The sequence below is a fragment of the Ostrea edulis genome, chromosome 9 (genome assembly GCF_947568905.1).
Source record: "Ostrea edulis chromosome 9, xbOstEdul1.1, whole genome shotgun sequence".
NCBI lineage: Eukaryota > Metazoa > Mollusca > Bivalvia > Ostreida > Ostreidae > Ostrea > Ostrea edulis.
In genome coordinates, this window is record NC_079172.1 from 5,517,151 (window position 1) to 5,529,579 (window position 12,429).

Below are 12,429 nucleotides of genomic sequence, written 5' to 3' on the forward strand. Positions count from 1 at the left end.
GTTCATTTAAAATTATATTGAAAAGTTCACAACTGTGATTTAATTTCGTCCAGATATGCAAGTATTTACTCGAAAAAGCTATTCAAATATTGTTATTTATAGAAAGAATGGCGAAATGATTTTCCTTCCTATTGCATTTGAAAACAGTGTATGTTTTTACACATACTACACCACTATATTACCGTTTTGATTTCTGCGACAAATGACCAGGTTTAAAGATATCCTGGATTTAGAAGGTGACAATTCCAGACATAGACTTGAATTTAAACCTTGTTTGATTATCTTTTACACATGTTCGAGGCTTTACCTGTTTCTTCGTCACCAGATAGTGATAAGTTTAACGTTTTGTCATGGGAGCCAGAGGGAAATTAAATTGTCTCGGCTAGAAATTATTCTTTGGGTCAATCCATAGAGAATTGGTTATATTCTATCAAAAATAACCTGTGTATTAAAGAAAATATAAACAGATATTGAAATTAAGTAGAAATAAAAATGTACAGTACGTGTGAAAACCGACACCTAATATACAATACTTGGCCATGCATGGGTTGTCATTTCATTTTGGCACTATCTATTTGATTCTCAAATGCGTTTTTTGTAAAAAGAAAGCAATTTGTGAGTAATTATTTATGCATATTAGTATCAAAATACAGAATTTTCATTTTTGTCGGAATCACAAGACGTTACAATAGACATACTATATTTATCAAGATTCGTACATGCAGAGTAAATAAATGCATCGCTGGTAATATGACTATAAACACAATTTGTAAAGATATAAAAGGCAAAAACATTGTATAATACAAACTAAAATAAAAATTATTGTGCAGCTTTCATACATGTATTTTGTCATGCAATGAATATTTTGTTTCTCGTATTTTTCCTGAAACGTATTGCGTTAAAATGAGTGTATTCTATATCCACAAATGAAACGGGTTCTCGTATGATAAGTACAGTACACCACAAAGAACACGGAAGTATATGTTATTCCATTCGATTAATCCTTAATAATAGTGAATAACCGTTTGAAAAATTTTGCTTGTTTCCCTTCGGTTCCATTTTCATTGAACACCAATGGTTTGATTTTCCACCAAATAAACAAGATGTCATTTGGAAGATCTTCAATTTGGATTCCATCCTTGATGATCAGAACAAGTTTCGCCTTAGTGTGAATTGCATGTATTTTTGCGACCTGGATTTCATAGGATCCCCATTCAGATTTGATAAAACCCCGTGTTATTACGAATATCACATATTTGCTCATGCTAACAAATTTAACTACTTCTGCATAGGGACTACCTGGGTTAAAATCTTTATCTTGCAGCGCGATTCGAAGATTTTGTCCAGTTAATGCTGGGTAAAGTTTTGAGCGCATCCAAGCAAAATCACTGGATGAATACGAAATATATGCGTCATACACAGGTATGTCGGATGCAATGATTATCGAAAAGCTTTTTCTCCAAAATAATCTGATTCTCAACATTCCATAACGCAGGAGGATTCTGTAGCGGTATAAAATTGTAAATGTTACAAGAAAAAGAAATGTGAACGACAGAGCAGAAATCGATATTTGCATCCACAGCCTTGAAATGCATCGTAGTTCTAGGGAACGCATATCATTAATCACAGAAAACAACGATTTGGTTGGTTCCTCAATACAGTAGGTCTCGTTCAAATGACGAAATAGTTCCCGATGATCGGACATCCAGTGCAAGGAATCAATGGCATTACAGAAGCAGTCAAAGGGGTTACCTCTAACATCTATCTGTACGCTTTTTAGATGATTTAAGGTAATGATAGAATCGGTCGAAAAGGATGATATTTTGTTGAATTTCAGTTGAAGAACTCGTAATGATGTAACAACACGAAGAGCATTTGGAACTGTAGTGAATAGATTGCCATTTAATAATAACGTTTCCAAAGAGAATGCCTGACTTTGAAAAAGGTTAGGATGTAAATCTTTTAAGGCATTCTCTGAGAAATCGACCACCTTCAGTTTGGTAAGGCCATTAAGAAACTCAGCCTTCACATCTCGTGTTAGACCCGAATCAAGATTTACATCACTCATGTAGAGTTCCGACAAAGAACGCAAATCTTTCAGAAATGCTACATTTAAATATTTACATTGTACACCAGAGAGATCAAAAAACCACAGTCGAGGTAATATAAGTTTGAGGTTGTCCATCCCACAAAGGGGAAAACTTGTGTATCTAGCGTTGAGTCGTTCGAGGTTAATTCCGTATATTTGAATTTTTAACTTGGCTGTGCCGGGATCAATGTGCGTATTGGATGAGTCTAAATCTTCCAATGAAGTAGATAGTGTGATATTTAATGGCATTTGCTGTATCGTTAGTTTGCTGTTTTCAATGGGAGATGAATATGAACCACAGTAACTCTGGTGACTGAGATTTATAACTTTGACTCTCACTGCTTCTGAAATTGCAACTGCAAAAGGGGAGTTTTGAATCGTATTGAATGACAAGTCTATATGTTCAATGCATTTCATAAATATGGAGGATTTCATTGTAGGTATGCTTATACTATTTGTGTCCTTCAAACTAACAGTTTTAACACAGACGTTCCTCAGATACTTCACATCATTTTCATTCATACCAATCATTTCTCCAACGCGTGGGAATGAACGAGAAAAGTTTACATAGTTCAATTTCTTAAACTGGAATCGCATCAGGGATTTCAGTGCGTATCGCATGCCACACAACGTTTGAAGGCGCAGGCCTTTTAAGTTAGGAAACGCCCAAAACAAATCCTCGTCGATATTTTTGCATGGGCAATTGTGACCAAAGATGAAAGTGTACATATTCTATATTGAGTTCAACGAGATTTTCGAAGGATTTATTATTTAACTGAAAATCGACATAAGAATCAATTTCCATCTTTTTAAGGTTTTTTAATGTTCGAAATTTTGAAGAAAAATACAAGGTGTTTGTAGTAACGCTCATTGATAAGTTCCTCAGTGATGGAAGATATTCTATTTCTTCGTCAGGAAATCCTCCACTTTGAAATGCGTTACGATTAATTCTGAGGTCCTGAAGAGAATTCATATCTTGAAATGTTCCCTTTTCTATAGATCCTTTGCGAAGTTGGTTTGAGCTTAGATCTAAAATGCACAAATTAGGGAGATATTGAAATACGTTCCTTTTGATGTGATTTATTCTGTTCCGATTAAGATATATGGCTTTCAGATTATGCATTCCGTTAAAGTCGCCATCCTTCAGATTCTCGATATCGTTGACAGAAAGATCAATGGCTGTAATATTTGAAACAATGTCTCTTGGTACAAATTTCAATTGCTGATATTGGCAATTGTACACGTCACCAGTCGAACCGCATATGTCCGATGATCTAGTGATTATGCACTTTGCATGCCCATCATACAAAAGCAGAATTGGAATAAGACCTGTCGTCAAAGGAAACAGTTAAAACAAACAACCATGTATATCAATTTCTTTCTGTGGAGGACAATGTAAAATTATACAACCAAGGGAAGTATTGAAAATTTGATTGTGGAAATGGATTGTGAAAATTCAAGATATTTAGATTTTGTTGAGATCGTAGTCCTAAGTCACGTTCGCATTTTTTATTTCCATTAGCACATTTTATGGACACAGTATAAACACATGATATATATTCTTTATCCTTCATTATCATTACAATATTAATCTAAAGTTGAAATAAATCCGATGTAATCTTGATCTTCAAAGCAATAAAAGGTGTAACTGACGGTATTTTTCAACGATACAAGTATAAACCAATTGACACCTATCGGTATAATTTATGAAAGGTGAAGATAACGAACAGTGATCAATTTCATTACTCATATAGGCAATACAAAAAACATGGTTGGGCAAACACGAAACCCTGAACACATCAGAGGTGGGATCAGGTGTCTAGGTTAAGCATCCCCTGTCGACCGGTCACAGTGCGTTATCTTCGGCTTTCATGTACACCGCCATGGGAACGATGACTGTCGAACATAATTGGCATGTACTGAGACCGAGGTCATACGAAGTTAACATTTGAATTATTACATCGTGTCATGAATGACTAAGTATTTAAGTGCAAGAAAGTAATTGAATGTAGGAAAATGTGTCAATCAACTAAAATTCAATAGTGAATTTGCTATAGATTTTGCGTATTAAATTGTTTAAAAATCTGACACATGTGCAGTGCCTCTCTTTCGCATTTTTCTGAACCGGTAACCTCCCATGTGAATTCACATTGGAGATTACGAGCAGGAATTACTTAAAGTATGACAATGATTCGTGAATCGACATTTTTTGCTGAGTTCATTGGTTTATTGCTTCAGATTCACCCTGATTCTATGAAATTATACGCATTCAATTCCAAGTATGTTATCATAGTTTTATTCTATTTTTCAATTAATATATCTTCAGATACAGCTTATATTGCTCTAAAGGAATGCTAGATGAAACACTATCATCAGAAACTTACCGCATATTTTACAGAAACCCATTCTAGACAGTCTAAAGAATGTGTCTTAATTTGTCGATATACTTCACAAACACAACATGTCCAGTGCCTTGTTCTATTGCTACATTCTGTCTTTGTACAACCTGGTCAGAGCTTAAATTACTTCCTGTACCGAATGCGACAGTGTAGGATACTCATACAAACTGGTTGGATCTCGGTTACGTTTTCCAACCTCTCTTAAAGCCGGCAATGGATAAATAGTTTACGGTAAAGATTAACTTAACCTGGATTGAAACGAAAAATCCCCCTTTATCTAACTGCAGAAAAATCCCAATCTAAATGATTTTAAAACTTCCCTTTACTCCAGAGATTTAATTACTGTCAATGAGCCAGTGATGCATTGAATTAGATTAACACCTTCTCTACTCCGATGGTGCGTGAATACAGGACTACGCGAAAAGAGTGCCTCTAAATCTTTGAATATATGGCGATAAGATATACGATCTATATATCATATTTTTGAAAATGTTGGGTTTTTTTTAAAATATGTAAAAATCAATAAAGTGAAGAAAGCTATTAACTTTAAAAAAGCACCTAAAGTGAAAGATGGTTTCGTCTAAATATGACGCAACGCTTTATCGCAAGGCCATCCCCCCCCCTCGATATGTTTTTTATTTTCCCTATCAATATAACATTTGTTTTGTTTTACATTTTTGAAAAGCATATAATCTCTGCTTTCAGTACATATAGAAATTATTTTTAATGCCTGGTAAAGTTAGAAGAAAATAGCAATTTTTTTTAGCACATGTATGTTTTCCTACGATTTCATTTCTCAATGTTTAAACAGATCGGCGTTTTACCTATATTCATATATGGTAATAGGGAAAGGTAAATACAGCCTGTAAAAGTAGAGGACATTTCCTTTTTGATGGGCCGTTATTCGTGTAATAGTTCTCGGTAGTTTTTCTAAAATAAATTTGGGACATGCCTCGCAGTTTTCCTTGAAATTAGCGACAAAACGTCGTAGCTGAAAACGATCCAAGCGCGTCTCACAATAAGTAGTGAACAATACTTGTATTGTCCCGTTTCGGTAAATTGAATACTTTCTGTGGCACTAAAACAATATACACATACAATTGTATATATGAAATAATCATCCAAGTATTCTCTGCTTTTTAAAAAAGTATATAACAATTATTGGTATATAACAGTTACACCACCTACTTGTAACTTCATAAAACACCTAATGAGAATGTTACATCGGTAGAGTAAATTGAAAAATAAATAAATAACATATTTCAAATTCAGACATAAACGTTATGTAATATTTGTTCGGAATAGTAAGTAATAATTTTTTTCTGCCAAACAAAGAAAACAAAATAGACAAGTCCGCATTATATACTTTTTTCTGTGATCCGCATCGCGGCCTCGGGGTTTTCTGAAATTGTGCACGGGCAACACAAATAAAAAAAAAATATTTATTCGGTATACACATACATACAAACATACATACATAAATACCAAGGATAACCCATAAAAGCTCGAAAGCTTATTTCTAATGGGGTCCTTTGATGCACGGATGTTTGCGCTAGGGAGTCACACACGTGTTTCCGTTTCAACGAAAACAACACGGCGCGGCGAACGCTTGTGTGTTACATCTTCAAAAATACCTGATGTCAAATGAAGAGATGCCCTGGATATCATGTTGTAGGATGACCCAGACGATCATGCATTCAGTATAAACATGTAAGTTGATGTAGCCACATAGGCCGATTAGAAAAAAATACGTTTGCTGTTTTGTTATGTTATGAACAATCCACGATTAATTAACCGCTATTTGATGCCCTAATTTGTCGTTTCATGAAAGAAAACATTCACATTTTATGATAGCTAAACCAAGTGTATAACACCCAATTGTTTATTAAGAGCTGAATATATCTGACATCAATTAATCTGTCCTGGCTCGGCATCAATCAGTCTGATTACCCCCCTTTTCTCTCTCTCCTTACCTGACGCGCGAGTGTTAGAAGGGGTGGATTTAGTGCACGATGAAAAGGAGGTGGGTGGTTTTAATCTGACTGGGCATTCATGGCCGCTGATGCAGAGGTTATTTTCCAAGAAATTTCTATGTTTATAAAAAAAAACCTTGTACATGTATATGATAAATCTAGAAGTTAAAACATGTTTCCCGCAGCTAGTTATTTTTCATCTCAACAAACAAGTAATTATTGTAGTTGTAAAACTGTCATTCATTAATGACAAGAAAATATCAAGATAAACAATTAGGGAGATCCTACTTTCTTATCAAATTGTACATAGACTTGGTTTAGGATCTCCCAAAGTTACATGTTAAGATATAGTGTGATAATTATAATCACTATGATTAAAAATAAGGTGGCAACAAACAATACGCCAACAACATCCAATAAACATTGGATTGACCGCCACCCAAGGGAAACAACATATAAACATGCCAGAGGAAAGAAAATCCTCTCTGATATCAGAAAATCTTGAGAAAAGCAGATTAAATAATACATAACACAATATAATACTTATACAATTACAAATAGCCCGCAAAACCCCTGACTCTATGTCCTGGAGTACATCAGGGTAACCTATTTAGCACATACAGGAGTACATGTATACCAGCAGCACAGGTGTAGGAGAAAGTAGCAGACATAATCTGGCCTACTCATTGCTAATAACTTACATAGACTAAGAGTCATAGAATGATGGCAGACATAATCTGACCCATCTAATTTTGATCTGAAGACGGTCTCTGGGAGAATGGCAGACATTATCTGACCCATCGAATGTTGAGTGATCTAATGACACCTACAGGGGAATGTGACAGAAATAATCTGACTCATTAGATTGAAAGAGTAAAAGAACTCGTCCTTATATATTTCTTAACAGCATCGGACTTCCATCGACCCTAACCCTAACCCATCGACCCATTCGCTGTATCGCATTTTCAGAAAAACCTCACCTAGCTGCATGTGACCGTTGTACAATTTTGGATTCAAATCCATGAATGAAATAGCTGCCTCTAATGGTTTTGATCAATCAATTACTATTTGCTAATTGTTTTGATCTAATTGTTTTGATCAATCAATTACTATTTGCTTAGAGGTTCAGCATGACAAGGGATTCTGTCCAGTTTTTTGCTTTTGTTTTGAAACAAATGAATGTGAAACTGGAACCCCGTTAATAAACTGAAAAAGGGGACCACTTGAATGTTTGAATTCATGCACATAGTAAAAGAGAGCAAAACCTGGACAGAATTCATTGTCAGGCTGGACCTCTAAGCAAATAGTAATTGATTGGTCAGCTTGCATAGTTTTTACATGACTTAGAATTAAGCTTACACTGCTTAACTTCCCTTCTTTTGCTTCAAAATGGACGTCTGACCTGTATTACTTGAACTATAGCCTGTTTTGACTTGGTAACTAATCCCCCTAGTCTGAAAAATCCAAAAAGGCAGTGAGAAACAATGCTTTCAATAAAACAAGAAATTTGGAGCATGTATGATGTATGGTATTGATGAGTTGCATGAGAATTTCCCTGTTATTGGGAGTCGCCAGTATGCCCCAATGACATGATTTTTGACAGTCTTTTAACAATTTTTGTATTAGAAAATTTTGGGATGGGTCTGGCAAGTTTAAAATTTGATGAAGAAATGAAATAGCGGAAACCTGTGATGCTAACGTGCTTGCCGAATAATTGTTTTCATATAGGTGAGCCAAAAACTTTCGAATTGTAGGATTTGTAATGGGAGAGTAAGCTTTGATGCTGGCCAATGACACAACTTATCCCATGTATGTAGATTTTTGTAGTAGGGTTCAGAGAGGCTTGTATTAAGTTGCATGCCATCGGTGTCAAATGTGCAAAAGCTGGCATGGAACGTGTGTTGGTTGTTTGGCCAAGTATGGAGCTTCCCTGAAAGCTTCCTGAAAATTTAAACGAGAGAGCCTGTCAGCCAGTGCATTAGATTTTCCTGAAACATGTTTAGCTCTGCAATGAATATTGTATTGCATCGACACTAGCACAAGCCGTCGTAACAATTCCATAAGATTATGTTCTTTTGCTGACTGCTTATTGATAACATCCACTACCGCCATATTGTCAGATAGAAATAGAATTTTTTTGTTCCAAAGTTCCTGACACCATATTTCTAAAGCAATTACAATTAGGAAACGTTCTTTGATACATATCTGATATTTCACAAGAGCATCTGACCACTTATTTGCAAACCGTTTAGAACCTAGCACTGCTGCATAACATTGTGACCGTGATGCACATGTTTGCAAATTTAAATGATCCGAAGACACCCATTCTTTATCTAAGAAAACTGACTTGTCATTAAAGTGTTGAATGAAATCTGACCAGGTAGCTGAGTCAACTCTAGCTTCCATATCTAACTTAATATACCTTGTAGAATCATCTAAACCACAGGTGAGATTAATTAAACGCCGAAAAAAAAAGCTCTGCATGATATTACAACCCCACATGCAAAATGGAAGCGATCTATGACTGATTGTTATTCTTTTAATGAGACCTTTTTTTTTTCTTTTTTTTTTACATTTTTTCAGTTGATTAAGCGTTTTGGTAACCTACATTCCATCACGTCAGTATCTACCTCAATCCCATAGATAGCTAACTTTGTTGTAGGGGGTTGTGTTATTTGCATCTTTATCGGGATACCCGCTTGTTTGCATAGAAATAAGAAACTTGTTAGATCATCTCTACATTGTAACGAGTTCGGTGGGCCTATAAAGAAAAAAATATCCAGGATATGAGAGATACCTGCTGCCTTGAAAACGTTTTCCACTGTAACGCACAGGTAAGTGCTTAAAAAAAATTGATAACTGCTACTTGCTCCCATTGGTAAACGCATATCATAATAAAAATGATACTCGCCAACTAAGCCTAAAAGGTGATAGTCTAGTGGATGAATTGGAAATATTCTAAAGGCATCTGCAATGTCAGATGTTGCCATTAAATTATATTGACCAAATTTCTGAACTAAATAAACAAAATTGTCAATTGATTCATAGTGAACCACCGAAAATTACTTTGGAATGTTGGCATCCGCAGACTGATTTTTAGGGAAAGAAAGGTCGTGGATAATTCTAAAGTTTTCGGAAGAACTTTTTGGCACTAATCCTAAGGTGACACAGTGAAATGTTCTAAAGGGGTTCATCAAATGGCCCAGCTATTCTACCTTTTTAAAATCCAGTTTGAACATAATCGTTGATGATACTGGGGTGATCTGCTGTTGATTTGTGATTTTTTGATATATGAGACAGATGTGGGCCAGCAACACAGCCCAACCGAAAACTCTTTTTAAACCCTTGGACTAAGTAATCTGAAAGAGTTCTATCATATTGGACCATAAAGTAATTTAGCTTGTCTGGCATAATTGGTGTTGGGAGCAGAAATCCTCCTTGAGGCTGTTGATGCTCTTGATTTTATATTTGAGGATTGCTTTTTCTTATTTCCTCTACAATTGGTTCTTGAATGGTTTTCATGACATGTTTGTGAGTAAAGGCATGGGCCATTTTGACACTGTTCTCTATTATTAAAGGCAGAGCAGAAACACATTTACGCTCTGCTTGACCCTTTCCGAAAGGGCTGTTGGGCTGGACGGGATATATATGCACCAGTGACAGCTTTCACTCTGAGTTCTTCGATCGGCTTTTGCCATGGCACATCTACTGTTTCTTTCAATTGTCGAAAATTTTCATCGTAAATTCTCCAAGCTCCCTCCCCTAACATTTTGTGCATTTCCCTGATAAAGAAGCAATATTTTAACAAATGCAGTGCTTGGTTTTGGGGCTTTTTCAAGATATAATGCTATGGAAATAAAAAAAAAAGCGTCTGTCCAGTGATTAATAGTCAGTGATGTTTTGGGTTTTGTCGACCCCTGCTGCTGAATTGTCACAGACCCAGCAGTAGTATTCAACGAGACAGGATCCTCACACTGCTGCAGCAACACATGTAAATCTATGTACTGGTTATCCCAGATTTTCTGTTTTGTGTGTTATGCTACCACTGCACCAAGAGGGATCCCATCAGAAAGAGAGATAGGTGATATGTGAAACCTTGGGTTTTACTGACTCACCTGTATTAAATATTTGGTTAATTAAAGTAGAGATGTTATTGCTAGTGTCAGGACTATTCGGCTGATCCACAGTGCCAGAGGACTGAGCTACAATTGACTCTGTTGATTCCTCCGTTTCTACATGGTTTTGATTCTTGCTGTCATTTTGGTGTTTCAAAATCTCTGCAGCTAATTTCTCGTAATCGATGTTTAGTGGTTTATTGACTGCTTTCGCCGACTGGTTATCAATTTTCGTTCTTTTTTTATTTTTTTGCAGACTCGTTTGCGGCTGCCCGCTTCCTCGGCATGGTTACAACTGAGGAAAATCCAATTATTATTATAGTTACAATGTATGTATGAATTCAACATTATAAGGAGAATAACCCCTGCTACAATTACATGATATTTCCCAACCTAAAGCTTTTGGCAAATTCAGTTGCTCTGAAAAATAATAGCGTAAACTATATCTATAACAGTAACATGAATTACTTATTACTTGATTGATTGTATCTTGCTTAACGTCTCGCTAGAGAATTTTTCACTCATATGGAAACGTCACCAAGACCGGTGAAAGGCTTCAAATTTAGGCCTAAGCTCGGCACTTACAGCCATTGAGCAGTGAGGGTTCTTTAGCGTGCCACACCTACTGTGCCACGGATCATCCGTTTTTAAGGTCATCTCCAAGGACCCGTGACATTCACACCTGATGCTGAGAGTTTGGCGATGGAACTGCCACTACATATTTTAACGACTAAGGTCTGTTGCGGCCAGGATTCGAACCCCGGCCATCCGCATGCGGGGCGAACGCTCTACCTTTCGGCCACTGCGGCGGTTCTGGTACATAATGAACTAACATTTTAGAACCGATGCCTGTAATTACTAAAACACCTCGTATTGGCAGTCCACAAAGTAACCAATTACTTAGAAACAGTAACCCCAATTACTAAAATAGCATATGCTGGTACCTAGTGAACTCGCGTCTTGGAAACAGTAACATGAATGTAGAATGTAGAGATTATATACTGTCCGATCACATAGTAAACCATTTTTCATTTAATCAGTAATAGGAATAACTTGAGATTAAGTACTGAGACATAGTGAACTAATCTTAGACACAGTAGTATGAATTACGTATAGATCATGTACCAAGACATAGTATACTAACATATTGGAAACAGTACTTACTTATATCATGTGTTGTCAGACCACATAGTAAATCACTTTCTTAGAAACAGTTACAAGAAATACTTAGAGATCATGTACTGGCAACTAGCGGACTAGCATATTAGAAATAGTAACATGAATTACTTAGAGATCATGTACTGAGGCATAGTGAACTAACATCTTGTAAACAGTAACATGAATTACTTAGAGATCATGTACTGAGACATAGTGAACTAACATCTTGTAAACAGTAACATGAATTACTTAGAGATCATGTACTGGCAGTTCACATAGCAAACCAATATCTTTAAAAGAGCAACATGAATTACTTAGAGATCGTGCACCTGTACATTATGAACAAACATCTTGGACAAATAGCATCGATTACTTAGAAATCCTATTCTAAATGTATTTCGAGAGCCAACTTCATATATAATATTTTAAGTGTTTGTATTGTCATTGACCCATGACATTAACATTATCTATATCAAAACCTAAATGTTCTTAAAAACTATAAACTTGTCTTGCAATTTGTAAACTTAAGAGCTAGATGCGATGCAAGACGATATCATACTTCAACATAAACTAATTAATTCATTTATATACTGGTCTCAGTCGCCTGCAAGTGTTGATCACCGCATACTTAATGCTGTTCAGGTATTTGACCATAGGTACTGGCTCATTGTTTAACGATTTTGTAGACAGATGTA

General features: G+C 35.8%; 1 pseudogene; it reads right to left on the minus strand.

The window, feature by feature from the left end:
• Positions 1-9,834: 9,834 nt before the first annotated feature.
• On the minus strand, positions 9,835-10,863 carry LOC130049942 (uncharacterized; annotated as a pseudogene).
• Positions 10,864-12,429: the final 1,566 nt, after the last annotated feature.